The sequence below is a fragment of the Cupressus sempervirens genome, chromosome 6 (genome assembly GCF_028749045.1).
Source record: "Cupressus sempervirens isolate cs-2001-9-10 chromosome 6, ASM2874904v1, whole genome shotgun sequence".
Taxonomy (NCBI): domain Eukaryota; kingdom Viridiplantae; phylum Streptophyta; class Pinopsida; order Cupressales; family Cupressaceae; genus Cupressus; species Cupressus sempervirens.
The window spans coordinates 537,726,467-537,749,334 of NC_143123.1; positions in this window are offsets into that span (position 1 = coordinate 537,726,467).

A 22,868-nucleotide genomic window follows, 5' to 3' on the forward strand; every position below is an offset into this window, starting at 1 on the left:
AAAAGGGTTTAGAGTTGGGTATTTTTCATTATGTTGTGATGCAAAATTTGTTCTTGCGGTGGTATTGAGCTGTAAGGGATTATGGATTGTAATCAGGTTGTAATCACTGGATTGTAATAAGATCAGACTTGTTGTTTGGTGGATGTAGCCCAGGGATTGGGTGAACCATGTTAAATCTTGGTGCCTTGTATTCATTTCTGTGTGATCTATTATTTTCTATTATTGGTTATACTTGCATGTAGTTTTTATTTATGTCTGTGGTTTATCCTAGCAAGTGGTATCAGAGCGAGGTTGTCTTTCAGTTATCCTCTGTAGGAAAGTCTCAGGGTTAAGTGGGAGTCTCACGGTTGAGTGGGAGCGATGGCAAATGAGGTTAAGCTGAGGGTTGACAGGTTTAATGGGCAGAACTTCCAATTATGGAAGATGCAAATGGAAGACTATCTATATCAAAAGGATTTATGCAAGCTGGAAGGAAAAGCCAAGAATCAGGGAACTATGTCAGAGGCTGAATGGGATCTTTTGGACAGAAAGGCACTCGAAAGCATTCGGTTATGCTTGGCACTATCGGTGGCATTTAATATTACAAAAAAAAAGACGACAGAAGATTTGATGAAAACCCTAGCGACACTGTATGAAAAGCCCTCCGCTTCAAACAAGGTATTTCTCATGAAGCATTTATTTAATATGAAAATGGCAGAAGGTGGATCTGTTGTAGATCATTTAAATGAGTTTAATACTATTACTAGTCAGTTATCTTCTGTGGGTATCAATTTTCATGACGAAATTAGGGCTCTCTTGATTTTTTGTTCTTTGCCTGGAAGTCGAAATGGCTTGGTAATGGCGGTGAGTAATTCTGTTCCTGGATCTAGTACCCTAAAATATGATGATGTGATCAGTGTTGTTTTGAGTGAGGAAACCCGTAGGAAATCCTCAGGTGGATCTACATCAGGAAGTGCTTTGAATGCACAAAGCAGGGGCAGAATGACTGAAAGAGGAAGTAACTTTGGAAATCATGGGAAATCAAGAGGAAACTCAAAGGGGAGGAGGTCTCAATCGAGAGGACCAAATGATTGTTGGTATTGTGGGAAACCAGGGCACAAAAAGAAAGATTGCTAGAATCAAAAGAAAAATGAAGGAGATAAATTAGATGGAGACAAGGAGGCAAATGTGGTAAGTAACAAATCCAAAGAGGATGCTTTGCTTCTGTCTTTAGAGAGTGTTGATGATTCATGGGTTTTAGATTCTAGTGCTTCATTTCATGCTACACCTCATAGAGGTTATTTCATTGATTATGTCCAAGGGGATTTTGGGCTTCTTTATTTGGGGGATAATGAACCTTGTCAGATTGTTGGAAAGGGAAAAATTAAGATTAAGTTAGAGAATGGGAATCATTGGCTACTACATGAGGTAAGACATGTTCCAAGGCTGAGTAGAAATTTAATTTCAATCGGGCAACTCAGTGATGAGGGTTGTGTAGTTACTTTTAATGATAAAAATTGGAAGGTTTCAAAAGGTTCCCTTGTAGTAGCAAAAGGTGTGAAAGTAGGCACCTTATATCTTTATACAGGTCATATTGTTCCTACTACTTTGATTGTTTCAGAGAAAAATGAATGTTCAAGAACAATTGCTGTAGTTGAGCAGGGAGAACAAATAGTTGTTGTAGATTCTGATACAGCGCTGTGGCACAACAAACTTGGGCACATGAGTGAGAAAGGTATGCAAGTACTTCATTCAAAGAAAGTTTTACCAGGTCTGAAATGTGTTAATATGGATTTCTGTGAAAATTGTGTGTATGGAAAATAAAAGAGAGTGAGTTTTGTAAAGACTGGGAAGGAAAACAAAAAGGAGAAATTAGAGTTTGTGCATACAAATGTATGGGGACCAGCTCAGGTATCTTCCCTTAGTGGCTCTCATTATTATGTTACATTTATTGATGACACAACTAGAAAAGTATGGGTTTATTTCCTTAGAAAAAAATTTGATGTATTTCAAACTTTTAAGAAATGGAAATGCTTGGTTGAAAATGAGACTGGTAAGAAATTAAAATGTCTCAGATCTGATAATGGTGGTGAGTATTGCAATCATAAATTTAAAGATTATTGCTCCACTAATGGTATTCATAGACAAAAAACTATTCCAAGGACTCCATAGGAAAATGGAGTGGCTGAACGCATGAACAGGACTATAATGGAGCACGCAAGGAGCATGAGGTTGGATGCTAGGTTGCCCTTACACATGTGGGTGGAGGCTGTCAATACTATAATATATTTGATTAATAGAGGTCCCTCTACTCCTTTGGGCTATGGTATTCCAGAGGAAGCATGGATTGGTAAGAAGGTGAGTTATTATTTTCTAAAGACCTTCGGTTGTGAAGCTTTTTCTCATATAGACTCTGAAAATAGAACCAAGCTAGAAGCTAAATTAAAGAAATGTGTCTTTTTTGGATATGGCATTAATGAATTTGGTTATAGGCTTTGGGATTTTGAAAATCTTAAAATTGTTAGAAGTCGAGATGTCATATTCAATGAAAAAGTGTTGTACAAAGATCTGTTGCAGCAACATGAGAAGAGAGAAGATGATTATGTAGTGTTCGATGATACTCCAATAGCTGATGTTCTAGCCATTCCTCATGATGTGCAACAACTGCAACAACAAATACCACACACACCAGTGAATGTGAGATGGTCAATGAGGCAAATTAGACCTCCACAAAGATTTTCTCCCTCTTTGTATTCTATTTTACTTACTAATGCTGGTGAACTCAAAAGTTATGATAAAGTTGTGTAGGTGGATACTAAGATTCAGTGGGAGTCTACAATGAAAGATGAAATGGACTCTTTGCTACAGAATAAGACATGGGATCTATGCAAGTTTCCTGAAGGTAAAAAGGCTTTACAAAATAAGTGGGTTTACAAGTTGAAAGAAGAGGAAGGAGGTAAGAGAAGATTTAAGGCCAGGTTAGTTGTAAAAGGATTTGCACAGAAAAAGGGAATTGATTTTGATGAGATATTTTCTCCTGTTGTTAAAATGACTTCTATCTGTACTGTTTTAAGTCTTGTGGCCACTAAAGATTTGCATTTAGAGCAGTTGGATATTAAAACAACCTTTCTTCATGGTGATTTGGATGAAGAAATATATATGGCCCAGCCACGGGGATTTGAGGTCAAAGGTAAGGAGAACTGAGTGTGCAAATTGAAGAAATGTTTATATGGCTTGAAGCAAGCACCTCGGCAATGGTATCTAAAATTTGACAAGTTTATGCATCAGCATGGCTATAACAGGTGTCATTTAGATTATTTTGTTTATTTTAAGAGGTTGGATGATGATAGCTACATTATTTTATGTCTATATGTTGATGATATGCTTGTAGCTGGGTCTAACATGGATCATATTAAGGGGTTGAAACGCCAGTTAGCACATGCATTTGCTATGAAGGATTTGGGGGCAAAAAAACAAATCCTTGGTATGAAGATTTGCAGAGATAGGAAGAACAAAACATTGATGCTATCTCAAGCTGATTGTGTTGAGAAGGTGTTGTAACGTTTCTCTATGGAGAATGCTAAAGCTGTCAGCACACCTTTATTTGGTTATTTGAAATTGACTAAGGAGATGTGTCCCAAAACACGGGAAGAGGAGGATAAGATGTCCAATGTACCTTATGCTTCAGCTGTAGGAAGCTTGATGTATGCTATGGTATGCACTAGGCCAGATATTGCACATGCAATGGGAGTCACTAGCAGGTATATGAGTCATCCAGGATTTGAGCATTAGAATGTTGTCAAGTGGATTCTCTGATATTTGAGAGGAACATCCAATAAGTGTTTACGCTTTGGGGGCTCTACTACTAATTTAAAAGGCTATGTTAACTTCGATTTGGCAAGAGATATTGATACTAGGTGGAGTACTACAGGTTATTTCTTTACTGTTGGTGGGGCAGCTGTGAGCTAGGTTTCTAGGTTACAAAAGATTAATGCTCTATCCACTACAAAGGCAGAGTATGTTGCTGCTACAGAGGCAGCCAAGGAGATGATATGGCTTCAGTTCTTCTTGAAAGAATTGGGACATCCTTAGAAGGATAATTATTTGTTCATAGATAGTCAAAGTGCCATTCATCTTGCTAAGAATTCAGCTCTGCATTCTAAGACCAAACACATACAGTTGTGGTACCATTTCATTCGGTCAATTTTTGAGGATGGACAGTTAAAGCTAGAGAAGATACATACTAATGAAAATCTAGCAGATATGTTGACAAAGGTTGTAACAAGGGAGAAGTTGAACTCCTCTCCAACTTTGATTGGTCTTTTAGACTGAACATGAATAAAAGAACATCAGATTCCAAGGTGGTTTGATCCAGTGGGAGCCCCATGTGGTAGTCGTATTGCTACAGGATCAGTCTCCAAGTGGGAGATTGTTAGATTGTGGTGACTGATCAGGAAAGTATTGTACATACTTCATAATTAGTGGGGTTCGAGGCATTGCCCCAAAAAAAAAATTGGGTACTATTCACCAATCGTTTTGGTACTATTTGTCATTCGTAGATTCGCCACTAAAGTTATGGATAATTATGGCCGACATGTTATAACCCTAAAGCGATTTAATACTTGTATAAAAGGGTTTATGGTTGGGTATTTTTCATTATGTTGTGATGCAAAATTGGTTCTTGCGACGGTATTGAGCTATAAGGGATTATGGATTGTAATCAAGTTGTAATCACTGGATTGTAATAAGATCGAACTTGTTGTTTGGTGGACGTAGCCCAGGGATTGGGTGAACCACGTTAAATCTTGGTGCCTTGTGTTCATTTCTGTGTGATCTATTATTTTCTATTATTGGTTATATTTGCATGTAGTTTTTATTTATGTCTGTGGTTTATCCTAACACTAAAATATATGTTGACTTGAACCTTTGACCAAGCTTTGATGCCACTTCTTAGAAGTAGAATTTTTTTGCACCAAAAAATCAACTTGTCAATACCCAACACAACCACTAGACTTAAAGAAGACATACAGGGTTCTTAGACCATGTTGTAGATGGTCTTTAGTACACTACAAACATAAAGAGCCTTGCACATATAAGAAAGGTAGTAAATTGGGTTCAATGTAGGAGAAAAAGATTAACTACCCCATAAGCATGGGATACTTGTGAGCACACTTGACAAGTGTGTGAGAAAGTGGCTAATATGTAGGTACCATGTGTCTCTCAAATTTAGTACATCTATCTCAACGAGATGAAGTGAGATAAGATACTAAAAAAATTCTCTATGGAAACCTAAGAAATATAAATACAAATATCTCTAGGCATGTTATAAGATAACTCATTTGATAATGTCACTATTTACACCAAACTCCTACTTAAATGTAACTTTGGGAGTGATGTATGCATGATGATGAGTATTGGATATAAGGCCATTTTAGGTACTCATATACAAGTTTCTTATAAATTATGGTAAAGGAAAAAACCTAGTGATAGAAAAACTCCTCTCCAAATGAGAAATGATACATGTGAATCTTTAAAAATATAAAAAGATTTACCATAGAAGAAAGGACTCATCAAGAACCCACGAGAAGTATTTATATACACAAATGAAATGAATTTTCCCCTCCATGGGAGAGAAATGAAATGTAATACAACATCAAATAAATGTGATTCATTTATATTCTCAACATTAAACATTTAAGATCGAGATCATTTTATGGTGTAGTGGTGTTATGGTTGCACTGTTAATGGTGCAAACATAATTCAAATCTCCACTTGTCCTAAAAATAGTATTAATATTCATTGGGCCCACCTTGTTTGTCATTTCTATGGGGATAAGAACACTATTGATATTGGTGGATTTTTTTCATGTGTAAAGAGATAAATATTATGATGTACGTGCCAATTGGAATCCATCTCGATGGAGCTAGAGATAATGGTGTTCAACTCTAAAGATCATCGTTGGGCTAAGTGTTCTTGTGGACCATGTGGAAAACCCACATTGGGAGTTTTTAGGTTATGTCCCTATCATTTAGAATCCCTATTGAGATTAATTTCTCTAAGGTATTGGGTGTTGCATTCAGGAATGAGGCTCGCCAAATTTTTTTGCCTGGATGGTTTGTAGCTCTAGTCAAAAGAAAAATATTGCCAATCAAAAAATAATTAAATGTTGAAGATAATCCATTTTTTTAAAAATCACCTCAAATGTCTACAAGATGAATTCAAAAATTGGATATATAGGAAGCAATATGGATGCCTCTAAATTTTGCACATGATCCAAAGACTAGAAATGATCATACGAGTTCTAAACATGCAATGATAAACATTGATATCCATTTTCTTGTAGGGAGTTAATCATGGTTCTTGTGAAACATTTCTATGTTCATTAGTAGAAACAAGTATTGAGATCACCATACATGTCATCTTGGACTACACTAATTATCTCCATATAATGTTGATCTCAGATTGGTTTTGACTAATGAGTGTCTACACACTTAAGTCATTTACTTAGTTCATGTCGAACAAGTAGTACATGTCGAGCACAACATGTATATACTAGTGCATGCTAAGTCCATAGTGAGTGTCGAGCCACTCATGTGCTGAGTCACTCAAGTGCCAAGAAGAAAATGTATGTCGAGTGATTTAGGAGCTGAGTAAACAAGACCATGCTAAGTGATACAAAAGTCGAGTCATAGTATAGAGAATAGTATATGCCAAGCATCAGAAACTTAAGATGTTGAGTAAGACAATTTTTTCATAGTTGTTTGTAATGGCACAAACAACTATGTAAACCATTTTCGAGCTAACTTAAAGATTGTATTATGATATTTTGGAGATAAGGATGAATCTTAATTTGGTATCCCTATGAATTGCATGCAGCCAATCAGAAAAAGGGAAGGATTAAGCAGCAAAATGGATGAAACATAGTTGTTGATTCATACCTAAGCCTAAGTCACCTAAGTCTTCTTAAGAAGGACAAACTCTAATCTTTCTAAGGAGTATGAAGGAGAAAAAAGAGAAGTTTGCATGTGAGAAATAGAGCATTCATGGTGACTAAGGAATTGTAAAGTGAGATTACATTGAAGAATCAGTTAAAGGAGAACAGAGGAAAGGAAAAACATACAGCAACAAGACATTTGATAAAAAAGGATCAAGAATACATCAATTTAGAGGTGATCTATCATTAGGAAATCAAGTGTTAATCACAAGATCAATGCTGAGTCATTCGAGTAGGTGAATCAATTAAATCTCGTAACAGAGTAGTTTTAATAGGTTGTATTGAAATCCTTTAGCAAGGTGCTTACTTAATTGTGAGTTGAAGTCCTTTATCAAGGCACACTTTTAACAAGGTGAGACCTCATAGTCTTTGTAATATTTTAACATGATAGACCTTTCACAAGGTAGATCATGTCTCATGATCAAACATTGTAACCTTCAATGGATACACTTTATTACTACACTAGTGAAGATTTGTGGGTGTCATCCCCACCCTAGTTGTACCTTCTCATTGGAGGGTTTCTGGGTAGTCATATTTGGTGTCATATATCTGTGAATGTTTACTTTCTTTCATGATTTAGAAGTACATGCTTTACATGGTATTTCACATAATGAGCGTTAGCAAGGATTTTTAATTCCACATACCCAAAGTGAAAGGCATTTGGGTAGTTTAAAAGAAACAACCTACAGTGATTAAAATGAAATTCCCATGGGTTGTGAAATAAAGTAAGTTGCCAGAGTTGGTTGTGTGGCCAATTGTTGAGGTGCTCCTGCGAGTGAATGTACCAAAATAAAAAAGTAATATTTCCTATGAATATTCCCTACAGGGGTTGAGGTTTCACCACCCAGTTCCTGCAAAAAAAAATTCTCTATAGGCCTAGTAGGTCAAAAAAATTGAAAATTTGCAGACAAGAAATTACAAAGAATAATACAGATCTAAAATTGATCATACCGTACTTGCAAGTCAAACCTTTGGGTGCCAGTTTGCAAAAAACAATTGCCTCAAATTTGATTATGGCCTAGGGTAGGTAAATTTATAGTCAAATTTCACCAAATCAGCATTTCAAATGTAATAGCGAGATCCATAAGCAAAAAGGAGTAAGCAACTCTAAACCCACTTGTCATAATTTTGGTAACAAAGGAGATGCTTCTAATGTGTGTAGGACAAGGACTATAAACTAGAATTTTAAGCATAAAAGCATGGTTCACTATCATAAGTGCAACAAACAAGGTCATCAAGCACATGAATATAGAACTATGACTTTGCACACGCAAAGATTTGAAGGATATTGTTACAACTATCAAAAGTATGGACATAGAGCTTTCGAGTGCAGATCCAAACCCATGTGGTCATCAAATAGGCAAACAAAGGTAAGGAACAATGACAGCTCTTATAACTAGGATTATAATACAAGATATAGCTATCATTATTGTCAAGAATATGGACACATTCGTAAGAATTGTATTAGAACACACTTCAAAGGTGACTACAAAAGGTTGATGAGTCAAACCACATGTTTTAGTTGTTTAAAGATTGGTCACAGCAGTTGATATTGTCCAACAAAGTCAAAGACACCAAGTTGTGAGTTTGATAAAGGCAAAGGCAAAGAAGATGTTAAAAATGTCAGAAATGAAATGAGCAAGACATGGAAGAAAAAGGATGATTTCAGCACATCAAATGGAGAAGGGATCACTTCATCTGATGGGTCAAGTGATCACACCTCATCAAACTAAGCAATCAAGAGGTATGTGGTACTAATATTCATAGGTTATATCATACATCAATTCCAAAAGTATTTAATACTAAAAATTCTACATAAGCATGAATAAAGATGCAAGATTATTAGGAATCAAAGAAAAACCCTTAAATTTTTCATGTCACTGCCCAGCATGAAATGTTTACCATGAGTACAGAGTGAAATATTAGAGGATCTCGAGCTAATAGACTGGCTAGTTGATGTCGAGCTCATAATGGTTTTTGAATGAAAAAAATACTACTAGATGTCAAGTGAGCTTGAAATTAGTTGATGTCGAGCTTACAGCTATGTAAGCACCTAGGATTTATTGCAGGGTTTCAAAAGGATATTTGATCAATTTTCAACTCATTTTACAGCATTTTAAAATTGAGAAAGAGCAAGGAGAGCTAGAGGCGATCAGGAAATTCATCAAAAGTGATTGCAAAAAGATGTGAGTAGTGACTTGACACCATTTCGTCAGATCTTGCAAGGTATTTATCATGTGTCGAGTTACGATGTTTATATTTTTGTAAACCCTAGTTTCACACAATGGAATATAGTTCAAAGAATTTGAGGGAAAGGAGGTTTTGAATGTTCAATTGGTTTAGTAATGAGGTTAACAATTGATATTCAAGGATATACCTAATATTACATACAAACAAGACCCCTCTAGTGCTTTATCCATGATACCACTAAATTTTTTAATGATTCAAGATGTTAGGAAATGTTACAACTATAAAATTGGAAGTATTGGTGATATGGAGATTAGGAAAGCATATGATAGACTTTGTGACAATGGATTGTTAAAGGAATAATAAAAAAATTGTACAAAAGAAAGGGTTAACCTGTGCCCTAGATTTCTTGAATGTATTCAAAACTAAATGGATTAGGATTGTGTTAAGCAAAATTCATGATAGTTCTCTATGGTTAGAAAATGGACCTATCCAAATCACCAAAAGGATAATCCATAGGGTAACAGTGTATCCAACCCTAGATCAGCCTAAGACTTTGACAAGTGATTCAAAGGAGGTTATTGAGAAGAATACAAGAGCTGTGTGAAATAAGAGAGGAATGACTTTTGGTACCATCATAGATCCATTGATAAATTTTGTAGTAAGGGTTATTGCACACAAATTTTACCAATCTAGTAGATTAAATAGTGTGCACTATATTGCAGTAGATGCTAGTTACAAGATTGTAAAGAAAGATCACATGTATGATCTTTCAAAGCTACAATTACAACAATTGGTTGAAACCTAGGAGCAATAAAAAAGACAAAGAGTGCTCAGTACAAATTTGGTTATATTTTGATATGCATTTTCTTTTATGTTCAAAACACTTTTCCTACATTTGGCATAGTTAATGAAAGACAAATAGGTCAATGGCAGTACAAATAGGTGAGTTCATTGAACAATTGGGTGAGAACTTTGAGTTTGTAATGACAAGCTACTTTGAGGACTTTAAGCAAACAATGAAGAAAAGATTGAGAATTCTAGTATCACTAGTGGAAAAGCATTATGATGATGTTTTTTTCTTAGTGGATGTTGATTACACTTTTGTTCAAGTAGTAACTCCAAGGGTAAGATGGCTATGGACATTAGGATATGAAGTCAATGTAGATGAGGCCTCTGCAGCTATTACAGCCTTGTAGAAGAAATAGACAAAAATGCTACTACATTTGGAAACTATGAGATAACAAAATCTAAAATTGCCATGGAACTCAAGACTGCCTCTATCATAAAGAAAAAGGAGAAGTTGGTGAAGAAATTGAAATCTAAATTTGGTGAAGGTGCTGAGCAGGAAGAGGATGAAGGGGAAGAAGACTCTCAGACACAAGCACCACTTGCACTAACTCAAGGAATTGGAGAAGATCAACCAGAGGAAGAGACTGAAGTTGTTGAAGGTACCAAGGGAGAAGAAGTCAAGGAATCACTGACTCCCACAGATCTAAAGAAAAGAAACGTTAAGGTCCAACCAGTGAAAAAAGCCAAGAAAATTAAAAAACCAAGCCAACCCAAACCAACTGCACCTACTAAAAGGGCTAGTGCACATATCACTACACAAAAGGAAAAGGAGAAAGCCAAACTAGCCAAGCGGGAAGGAGGAGTGCAGAAAAGGCCTAGGAGGAAGTACATTACACAAGCTAAATCAGATGAAGAAAGAACTAAATCATATGACAATACCAAATTAAAAGTGGTGAATCACAATCCATTATCTGGTTTAGAAAATCTATGTGGAAATGTTAAGAATAATGTAGATTTCAGATTTGTTAGGATTTTCACATGTTGATTTTTTTAACCTTGGTAAAGTTGAGAAGAATTAAATGGAGGAGGCTATATATATGCCATGATGGAAAATTTTAAGAAATCCCCACTAGAAATTGCTAACTCTATGCCCAAAAGTTTATATCAGAGAGTTGAGAAAAAATGGCATTATAATTTAAAACTAGAAAGACAAATGAGGGAAACATCACTTGCACAAGTTATGTCTGAACTCAGTAAGGAACAAATTATTAAGGATATGAATAAATATGCAGTTAGATTTGTTCCAAAATATAGAGCCTTTAGCATACTACAAAACAATTTTGAAGATGTTGTGAAGAAGTCCACACAAATGTGGAAAGTGACATATGGACTATCAACAATAAAGGAAGGAGAACAAGAACCCATTGAGGTAAAATATGATGAAGAAGATGATGACAATAAAGGTACTATTGAGGGAGACATAGGAAAGAAAGTAGATAACTAGGCAACAATTGAGGCAAAGTAGTAAGAAGAATAGAGTGTACAATATACACAACTACCAGATGTCATCCCTCAACATGTAACAAGTGTAAACACCAAAATAGTAACAATGAAGGATGTTTCTAATCACACTACTCAAAACATCAATCATATTACAAAGGAAGATTTGACAAAGATACTTGATCATTCTATACGATAGGCCAAATTATGTCATAGTCATGTATTGGTGAGTGTAGATGAGATACAGAAAATAAAGACTGATACTACAAGGGAAGAGGTGAATACACAAGAACCACATACTATCACCCCTCAAGTCACTAATGTACAACCTTTAGATAAAGTACCTGAAGCTACATCAGAAAAGGTTGACACAATTTGAAAGGACACAATGGAAACCCAAGCCACTACAGAAACACAAAGTGAAACAGGTCAAATAGACTTATCTGCACCTCCAACACAAGTACAAGGTGCATCACAATGCATTGTGGAAGCAAAGGACAAGCCTGAAGAGACCAAGTTGAAACCAAAGGTGAAGGAGCAAGTAGCACTTTAAGCCCTAGTAACTTTACCAGATTATGGCACTCCTTCCTGTCACACTCTTCAGAACCCAAGAATAGATGCAACACCATTACAAATCTTAGTGCCAAGTTTGAGTTCCTTAAAGGCTGAAGAAGTGATACAATATGGAGATGTAAGCCTTGATGAAGAGATTATTTTACCAAAGTATGACTATGACACAATAATAATTGAGCAGATGGGCATATTGCAAGAAGCCCTAGCATGAAAGAAAAGATGAGAACTACTCAGAAAGGAGCATAGGTAGAAGCAAGAATTGCTAGAAATCAAACACATCTTTTTGGATGCATTTAGTCTACCTACTCTAGATGAAACCGAGCCACTCATCAAAAAATTGACAAATATAGTGGAAAAGGTTAGTGATGCAGACCTTAATACAAATGCTAAATTACTAGAATGGTCTAAAAAGAAATTTCAAAGAAAAGTGAATGAGAAAATATCAGGTGATATAGCATGAACACAAGTTGGATTGGCAACTAAGGTTGAGAGTGTGAAGAAGGTACTTGAGAATATTTTCTCACTATACAACAAATTTTGCAATCCAACACTCTTCAGACAAGAGACAAGAAGTCACATTTTGAGTTTGGAAAGTCAAATTAATGCATCAAGTGCAAAACTACCTATGACACCAACTCAAAGTGAGAAGCACATGAGAACTTTGCTCCAAACCCAGAGTCAGTTACTTGCATTATCGATAGATGAAGCCAATATAAGGGTAAAACTAATTAGCATCCAAACAAAATTGACCCCCCACATAGAAATTTTGCACAAGGAGTTAGGTTACGCTAAAACACTTATGGAGAAAGACCCCAATCTTTCAACACTAGACGACCTAGTCCACCTTATTGCCGAGCTAGCCATCCAAATTAAGTATTTGGATGTGGCATGTGAAAATTGAGATACAACTCTCAAGGTTATACTAGAGGTCCATAAATCCTTTTTTGCAAATACACTATTAGTGTATAACCCATTTGACATAAGTGTCAAAAAGGGGGGAGAAATAAAAAGGAAGGAGATATAGAATTTGGAGGAGAATAAGACCAAAGGGGGAGATGAAATGAAAGAGTATTAGTTAGCAAAGAATAGCAAGAAAGTTAAAGAGTATCAGATTTTCACATTTTCTCAACAGGAGTACAAAATTTTGAATACAGAATTTTGACTATAGAATACACCTATCAACTCAGGGGGAGTTATCAAATTTTGACGTATAAGTTGTTATGAAATTTTGAAATTTTGAAGTTTTCTACATAAGTAGAATAAGAGATGTGTTATGCTCATAAGGAAAAGGACAAAAATGCATGACCAAGTGTTTTTGACACTCATGTCGAAGGGGGAGATTGTTGATCTCAGATTGGTTTTGACTAATGAGTGTCTACACACTTAAGTCATTTACTTAATTCATGCCAAACAAGTAGTACATGCTGAGTACAACATGTATATCATAGTGCATGTCGAGTCCATAGTGATATCGAGCCACTCATGTACCGAGTCACTCAAATAACAAGCAAACAGTGTATGCTGAGTGATTCAAGAGCTAAGTAAACAAGAGCATGCTGAGTGATACAGAAGCCTAGTCATAGTATAGAGAATAGTATATGCCAAGCATCAAAAACTTCAAGTGCTGAGTAAGACAATTTTTTCATAATCATTTGTAATGGCACAAACAACTATGTAAATAGTTTTTTAGCCAATTTAAAGATTGAATTATGATATTTTGGAGATAAGGATGAATCTTAATTTGGAATACCTATGAATTGCATGTAGCCAATTAGAAAAAGGGAAGGATTGAGCAGAAAAATGGATGAACCATAGTAATTAATTCAAACCTAACCCTAAGTGACCTAATTCTTCTTAATAAGGACAAACCCTAAACTTTCTAAGGAGTATGAAGGAGCAAAAAGAGAAGTTTGGATGTGAGAAAGAAAGCATTCATGGTGACTAAGGAATTGTGAAGTGAGATTACATTGCAGAATCTATTATAGGAGAATAAACGAATGAAAAAGCATACAAAAATGAGACATCTGATCAAGAAGGATTGAGATTACATCATTTTAGAAGTGATCTTTCATCAGGCAATCAAGTGCTAACCATAGGATCAATGCTAAGTCATTCTAGTAGGTGAATAAATTAAATCTCTTAAAAAAGTAGTCCTAACAAGCTGTATTGAAATCCTTTAGTAGGATTCTTACTTAATTATGAGTTGAAGTCCTTTAACAAGGCATACTTTTAACAGGGTGTTGGAATCTTTTAATAGGGTGACACCTAACAGTCTTTGTAAGCCTTTAACAGGACTGACCTTTCATAGGGTAGATCATGTCTCATGATCAAACATTGTAACCTTCATTGGGTACACTTTATTACAGTAGTACTAAAGTTTTTTGGGTGTCATCCCCACCCCAGTTTAACCTTCTTATTGGATGGTTTTTGGGTAATCATATCTGGTGTCATATATGTGTGAATGTTTACTTGCTTTCATGATTTAGAAGTACTAATTCCCTTGGAAAAAATCCAGCGTATGCTAAGAAGTTACAACTATTGTGAAGATCAATAGTGTAAACTGAGCATCTTAGTGTACGTCAAGTTTACCAATGCAAACCACATTATGCAGCGGTTATCAAGTTCATAGTTCATGTGATGCAAGTCTAGTGTTGATCGAGCTACTCAGTGTTAGCCAAGTGACTTAGTTTATACTAAGCTTGAGGTGATAGTTTTTTTCGACCTATGCAGTGGTAACCTAATGATTCAGTTTATATGATGAGTTTCGCAGTATTCATCGAGTCACCAGTGCAAACCAAGTTTAAGACTACTTGGAAGTGATCAATATGGATCAAGATTCTATGTCTACTAAGTGTATGATTATTTTGAGTAGTGATAGTGGATTCTGAGCATCAGAACCTCACCAAGTTAGTCTTCAAAGCCTAAGTTTCCACACTTTGGCTAACTTTGTAATATTTTGTGTAAACTTGAATTGTGGTCAACTTTGTAATTATGTAATTGGATTAATATATATGTAATGTATTGTATCACATACAATGTATGTATGGAATCGAAGAGAAAGTAATGTAATCATTATAAAAGAGTAGAAGTGTGAATTATAAAGGCTAAAGTAGTATAAGGAGTAGCAAAGATTCATTTATCACAGTAAGGTGATTTGTACACTCAAGGGAATCTCATTCAGCAAACCAAGTTGCAGATCAGAGATCAACTACTACTTCATCCTAATAGGTGGATCAGTCAAATCCTTTAACAAGGTAGACCTAACAATCTTATGTAAATCTCTTTACCGAGTGCATACTTTTTTGTATGTTTGTAAATCCTTTCACAAGGTTGACCTAGTAGTGCTTATTGCTCCTAATAGGGTAGATCATTAAAAGTGATCAATGTAAGCCTCAATAAGTCAAATTTATACTATATTATTAAAACTTGTGGGTATCATCCCCACCCCAGTTTTACTTTCTATTTGGAAGGTTTCTGGGTCACCAAATCTTTGTATCAAAGTGTTATGTATGCTTTCATGTTTTCTAATTTTCTCATGCATGAAGTTAGATCATAATACATATAAAGAATTAATTGCTAATTGGATTGAAAGTTATAGAGGTTACTAATTCACCCCTCCCCTCTCAGTAACTTAGCTTGTCATAATATTTCTAACAATTGGTATCAGAGCTTTGCGGTTCTCAAAGAAAAGTTTAACAGCTTGAGCAAAGATCAAAGGCCATGGAGATATTCAAACTTGACTATTGCCCAACTCAAGAAACAAAAGGAGCAACTCTCTCAACCTCTAAAAAGAAGAAAAGATCTTGCAATTCAAATAAATGATCATCTCTACATTGAAGAAAGAATTGAAGACCTTCATTCAAGCAATCTAGATGAATCCAATGAAGTAATCAAGGAACTCCTAGAAAAGAATGGTACACTACAAGAAGAAGTAAGAAAACTAAGAAGAGGGCAAGAAATTTAGTCAGTAAGATTATGTGAAGTTATGGAAGAGAAAAAAAAGAGAAGAGAAGAGATAGAAGGATAGAACAATGAAATCCATCACCTATCCCTTTAGCAAGTAGACTTCATTGATCAGCTCACCAATGCAAATGAAGAAATCATGAACCTGAGATCAAAGAATGAAAGATTATAGAATGATCTAAACTCTAAAAGGAAAACCAATGAAAGAATGATGAAATCCCAAGAAAAAATGAATCAATTGAATGAGAAAAATCTTGATAGACAAAAAGGAAAAGTAGGCTGAATAGTGTGTCATGTGAAGCAGTTGACCTGGCATACAAATTCGTCAAGAACAACCTTTCTTTTGACCTTGCCGAGCTACAATTGAAACAATTCATCAAGAACATAGAGAGCATCAAAACATCTAAGAACAATCCATGTAATTTTTTCTCTCTTTTGGCATGCTTATTCTTTTATGTTTAGAATTTTTTCCCCTCAAAAGGAACTATTGTATTGAGAAAATATGTGCTTGTACATTACCAAATTAATGAGTACATTGCTAAAATGGGTGAAAATTATAATAGTATTATGGATAATTATTTTGATGCATTCAAGGAGAAAATGAATAATAGATTCAGAATCCCCAAGAAACTAGTTGAGGATTACAAGGATGATATATGCTTTATGGTAGATAGTGATAAAGTATACATTCAGGTAGTTAGGCCTAGAATTGAATGGGTGAAACCTCTTGGATATGAGGTTAATATTGATGAAACAAAAGATATTATTGAGCCACTGATTAATGAACTAGTTGATCCTAAGGCAACCTATTTTGGTACATATGATGAAGCTAAGGCTAGAATAGAACTGGAGATAAAACTCCCTCGGGCAGTAAATAAAGGCAAAAAGAGAATTGTCAAACTGAAAACAAGTTCTACTCTTTTGTTAACCTAGGGAAAAGGAGAGGATGAAGAAGCAGAGGATGAGGAAAAATCAGAGGAGGAAGAGCCACTAAAGAAAAAGGGAAAATTAATCATCACTAAGCCTACTAAGCCATCCACTACAATGTTCACTAGGAGATCCTCCAGGAAGAAATCAGACAAGGAAGGGGAAGACATAATATTCAAGAAACCTCCACCCACCTTCTAGGATAGATTGAAGGATTTACAGTCAGAGCCTGGCATAACCAACTTCAAGGCATTGAAGTATGAGATCAGGATAGAAGTAGATTGAAGACCTAGTGATGGATAAAATGGGTAAGTGGAAATATTCACCTAATTAGCTTAGACTTCAAATTCCTAGCATTTTGATGGATAAGATTAAGACAAGATGGGAATTTCCAAAAATGAGAAAACCGCTAAAGATATATTTGAGAAAACCCTGAGGCAACTTATGCCAAGTCTTACTAACAAGGAAGTGAAGGAATCCATGAAGAAGAATGAAGAAAAACTAACCTTGAAATTCAACACTTGCCTTGTATTGATGAAAGACATAGAGCATTTTGTGAAGAATGCAACAAATACATGGAAGAACATATATGTTCTTCATAAACCAGGAGATTTTCTAGTCACCATAAGTGACAAAGATGATGATGATGATGATAAAGAAGAAAAAGATGAAGAGGAAAATGATGAAGAGACAACACATTTTGATAACATTGATGATGAAGAGGAACAGGAGCAAGAGGCTACTAAGGAAGAAACTCAAGATATAGAGCAAATAGACCTAGTCAAGATTGTTGCAGTGGTTATAGCCTCACTTCCTCATTCTCCAAGCAAGGTATTGACAACATCAAACATAGAGATAGCCTCTGTAGGATTGATTGTGTCTAGCACTCCAAGCATAACCAGCCAATTAATCTTTGCACCAATATAGTTCAGCACATCATTGACTAAAGTAACAAATAATTCATATGCTAAGTTGTAGACTCTTCCCTCTTCAACTATGATTAAGACATCAATTTTGGACACAATAATTTTGGATACATCAATTTTGGCTTTAACAAGTACTCCTCTTAGTATTTCTACAATAAGTGCAATATCAATCTTTGCAGCAAGCCCAACTATTTCTACTATTATTTCCATTCCAAGTACATAAGCAATAAGTGCAAGGAAAGTTGAGATTGAGCCTCAATCGAGCACAAAAATTTTGAGCAAAGGCAAAGAAAAGGAGGAGGATGTTGATCTTGATAAGGAAATTGTGATTTCAAATTGGGATATTTCAAAACTTACTCCTAATCAAATGCAAACCTTTGGAGAATTACTCCCAAAGAAAATCAAACAACAAAGGTTGAGAGAGGAAAGAGATAAAGAATTCAAAATCATTAAGGATGCCAAGAATATTTTGGCTGAGGCTATAGGCATAGAGATTGATTCTTCTCAGCTAGTTTTATTTTAGTTGGCAGAAGTAGTCCAAAAGTATAATGAGGATCTAGATGGACCAGATAAATTACTATAGAAAGTAGAGAAAATTTTGAAAATAAAGTGTTAGAGCACATTGCTCAACAAATTTCCATTTTCCAAGTAGAATTATCTACTATTTTGGGTTCTCCAGAAGCCTCTTGTACAAATGTAACTCTACTTTTTGGTAAGCTATGTGACATTCCAAGCTTTACTACAAAAATAAAGGAAAAATTATCCAAGATTGATGTAGATCTCAAAGTAAGTGCTCAGAAATTGTAGCATTACTCAAATTCAAGCTCTGCACATTTCAAGAATATCATATTTTTGACAAATATGCAAGCTGAATTGCTTTAAAAAGAAGCAAGAATAAGGTCTACATTGGTAGATATCTAGAATATGGTACTCCCCAACATGGATGCACTACAAAAGCATATTTCTTATTCAAAAACTCTCATCCATGATAATAATTTCTTTATTGCAGACCACATGATTGAACTTTCAGTGGAAGTGCAGGTGGCATTGCACACAAGCAGGGCCTTGCAAGGGAACTAGGACAAGACTTTGGCAATCATATTGAAGGTACATTCAGATTTCCTATCTCATTTTGGAATTACTACGTAAATACATATAGCATAATTCTTTGGCATTAATGTCAAAAAGGGGGAGAAGTTATTGGAAAAGATATTGGAGAAGTTATAAGGAGATAAAAAGGAAAAGATATAAGATGTAAAAAGATAGGGGGAGAAAATTGAAAGAAAGTGTAAAGAAACATTGTATTTATAGTATATTGTATAGCATTACCATGTACAAAAATGTATCCTTTACAAAGAAAAACAATTTTGAAAAATCTCAAAAATAGTACACTCTACCAAGTTGGAGATATAAGGTGATGGATAATTCAATTTTGACTGATAAGTGTTTTGTCATTAATGCCAAAGGTAAAGATTGTTCACATTCCAGTCATGTTTTTTATTAGTGACATACACTTATTTAGATTGTGAGTTCATATTGAGCTTATTATACAATTACCAGTGTTAACCAAGCATTTCAGTTGTTACCTAGTTCTATAGTTGCTACTAAGTCTTTTGGGCAAATTGCAGTGTATGTCGAGTAGTTACAACTATTGTGAAGATCAGCACTGTAAATTGATCATCTTAGTGTATGTCGAGTTTACTAGTGCAAACTAAGTTATGCAATGGTTACCAAGTTCATAGTTGATGTGATGTAAGTCCAGTGTTGACCAAGCTACTTAGTGTTAACCAAGTGACTCAGTTTATACCGAACTTGAGGTGATATTGTTTATCAAGCTATGCAATGGTAACTAAGTGATTTAGTTTATATGATGAGTTTCACAGTATTCACTGAGTCACCAGTGTAGACCAAGTTCAACACTACTTGAAAGTGATTAGTATGGATTGAGCTTCTACATCTACTGAGTGCATGACGATGTCGAGCAATGATAGTGGATGTTGAGTATCAAAACCTCATTGATTCTATCTTCAGAGCTTGAGTTTTTACACTTTGGCTAACTTTGCAATATTTTGTGTAAACCTAAATTATGGTCAACTTTGTAATTATGTAATTGGATTGATATATATGTAATGCATTGTATCACATCCAATGTATGTATGGAATTGAAGAGAAAGTAATGTAATCATTATAAAAGAGTAGAAGTGTGAATTACAAAGGCTACAACAATATAAGGATCGTCAAAGATTCATTTATCATAGCAAGGTGATTTTTACACTCAAGGGAATCTCATTCAGCAAACCAAGTTGCATATCAGAGATTAGCTATTGCTTCATCCTAATAGGTGGATAAATCAAATCCTTTAACAAGGTAGACCTAATAGTCTAATGTAAATCTCCTTACCAAGTGCATACTTTAAATCTTCTTATCGAGTGCATACTTTGTTGTATTTTTGTAAATCCTTTCACAAGGTGGACCTAGCAGTCCTTATTGCTCCTAACAGGGAAAATCATCAAAAGTGATCAATGTAAGTCTTAACAAGCCAACTTTATACTACAGTACTAAAGCTTGTGTTATTATCCCCATCCTAGTTTTACTTTCTATTTGGAAGGTTTCTGGATCATCAAACCTTTGTGTCAAAGTGTTATTTATGATTTCATATTTTCTAAATCTCTCATGCATGAAGTTAGATCAGAATTCATATAAAGGATTAATTGTTAATTGGATTGGAGGTTTTAGAGGTTGTTGATTCACCCCTCCCCTCTTAGTAACTTAGCTTGTCATAATATTTCCAACATATATGACTCGCTAAAGTATGCATATGCATAAGAATATGTAGAAGTACTCATAACAGCTGCCCAAACAAAAATAAAATGGAACTTCATATCTTAGTATTTTTTTTATGAGGGACCACTCTCCTTAAAAACCCAAACATATAACATAGATATAACAAAAATTGTACGAAATAACTACTTTCTTTATTTTATTTTAATAAAATAAAGCTAAAACATTCAAAAATTAACATGCTACATCCACATGGTCTATATCATTACAGAAATATGCAAGTCAAGGCTATAGTTTGTACTAGTTGAATTGTCATTTGTTACCCCTAATTGCCTTATTATCTAGAATGTATAATCACCTTAAGATATTCTAGAAAGTGTAATCCCTATTTTCATGGCTGTAAAATTTTGTCTCATTTTTCCTTCCTGTTTAATATTCCTCAAATATGCCCAAAATTGATTTTGGAGCCCACATGAGCAAATTATGAATACCAAAACTTTTGACCTAAGAACCTAATTAATCTAAGTTTATTTAATACTAAAGAACTCAAGATGGCCTACTTGATAACTTTCAAATATTTTCATTTGATTAAACATTCATTGAGGTCCCATTAAATTATTTAAATCTTCAAAATTTAATGAAAAAAAATTTTTATATGATTTTTTAACCTTAAAACATTGATATCTTCCAAAGAATACATGCTAATGAGATAACTTTTTCACTTGTTATTATATTTTTTTGAGTATTTTGTATAAGTGGGATAGAATGAATTACTTATATTATAAATCTAATAGGAAAAGTGAGATACTAATAGGGGGGAGGGGTGAATCAGGATCTATAAAGCTCCTCTCATTTTAAACATAACACATATTTGATATCACCACATAAAATCTCATTTAAACATTCATCTCATATCAATGCAACCATTCACATTACTATAATATCAAATCTACCTTCTAACTGCATGAATATAAACTCATAAACACATAACACATTAGTACACATATTTGGTAATGTAGAAACCCTCGAAGGTGAAGGCAAAACCATGGTGGGCATAGCACCCACAAAATTTTCACTACTACAGCAATAAAGTTGTATTGTTAAGGTTACAATGATTTGATTTATTTTGATCATTTACCCCATGAGGGGTCTACTCTATTAAAGACTAAAAGAACTTCTAGGTTCTACCTTGGTTAAGGAATTTTACATCATAATTAAATGAGTACTCTATTAGGATATTTACATAATCTTGTTAAAGCTACTCTATTAAGAGATTTAAACCCTAAAACACCTTGATGGAGCATTAAAATTCTTCCAGCCAAAAAACATTTTTTATGTTCATCAGTCAAGCTTCTAATTTCATGATCTCACAAAGAGGAAATTAATAAGCTTCCAATCTTATGATTTCACAAAGAGATGATAATAAAGCCTCCATTTTCATGATTTTGGGAATGATGTTTTAAGGAAACTCTAATTTAATGATTTTTCTTAATAAGGATTTGGTGGGTTCCAATTTCACAAATTTGCATTCAAGATGGTTCTCTCTATCTGATGTCACCAATTTGCAAGAAAATATTTCTTGGCATTCTGATTTTGTGCTTATGTGTGCTATATCTATTCATTAGACCAAATCTATGAAGATTTGCATTCTAAAGATATCATTTCAACTACATTAAAAAGACATGAACATTTAAGGCTAAGTACATCAATTACATTCTATCTTAAATTAACACAAACTTAGATGTGACAATTTATTTTCATTTGTGTGTGTGATCCGTTGGTTGAAGTTGAATGCATTTATTGACCATTGTTTAGTAAGGACATTATAAGGCAACAATATCTTAGGATTTCCTTGTATTGCAAATTTTTTGTTCTATTTTTATGCTAGTTTTAAAGCCTCTTTACCATGGGACCACCCATTTAAGAATATAATGAACATTATGACCCAAGACCAGTTGCGCAACCAAATTTATAACCGATGGAGCAGGACCAACTTAATGTTCTTAACAGTATGTAAATAGATGCCTACGACTTGTGGAATAATTATTCCAACTATGTGACTGATATGTAGGAGCTAGAGCTTGAAGAAGAAAGAGCTGAGGTCAGAGCCATCTTGGTTGAGTTTAAAGACCTTTGCGGTAACCAGCATTTTGATGAAATTCTTGATATAATTCAAGAATTGTGATATATTTTTTTAGAAGCTTCTTATAAAGATTATCATTGTAAACTTTTGTGAATGGTTACAA